This window comes from Frankliniella occidentalis, unplaced genomic scaffold, assembly GCF_000697945.3.
Source record: "Frankliniella occidentalis isolate FOCC.00 unplaced genomic scaffold, Focc_3.1 Scaffold98, whole genome shotgun sequence".
Classification (NCBI taxonomy): Eukaryota; Metazoa; Arthropoda; class Insecta; order Thysanoptera; family Thripidae; genus Frankliniella; species Frankliniella occidentalis.
The window spans coordinates 715,344-715,900 of NW_026267227.1; the positions used below are offsets into that span (position 1 = coordinate 715,344).

A 557-nucleotide genomic window follows, 5' to 3' on the forward strand; every position below is an offset into this window, starting at 1 on the left:
GGGGGGGGGGCGCTCATGGACGAACCCTAATGACGCCGGTCCGTATGCGTCGCCACCGCACAGAGCGGACTGGGGCAATAGGGGTAGGTGGCGGGGGCATCGGCGAGCGTCAATATTGTGGCAGGCGCTTGGGGTGAGCGGATATGAGGAGGAGAGCATAGAGGATGTGCGGGGGTGAGCAGTGTGGCGCAACAGCACGCCGAGTCACCACCGGGGCAGTCACCTGCTCGCCCTCACTGTCAGTCAGTAAGCCGCCCCGTGCAGCCATTGCGAAGCAAAGTCACCTGTAAGTGGGCAAAGAGTCACAGCCCTCCTTTTTTCCTAAAAGAAATCCTACTAAGCCTAAGAAGTCCCAATACGGTGCCCGGGGAAGCTTTCTAGATCTTCAGAGCAGGATCAAAGGGAAGGGTGTTCCAAGCACACAAAAAAACACACACACACACGGGAGAGGAGGTGGCAAAACGGCCCGAGGCCCGCACGACGGCGGCGTCCGTCCAGTGCCCCTTAGAGAGACTCATAGGGAGAGAGCCGTCAACTCGGGGCCCCGCACGCTGCGC

At 60.7% G+C, this 557-nt stretch overlaps 1 protein-coding gene across 3 annotated transcripts in view; it reads right to left on the minus strand.

The window, feature by feature from the left end:
- Window positions 1–557, minus strand: part of LOC113216632 (ras-specific guanine nucleotide-releasing factor RalGPS1) — a 51,284-nt gene that overhangs the window by 21,772 nt on the left and 28,955 nt on the right. The gene's annotated exons all lie outside the window — the stretch shown is intronic.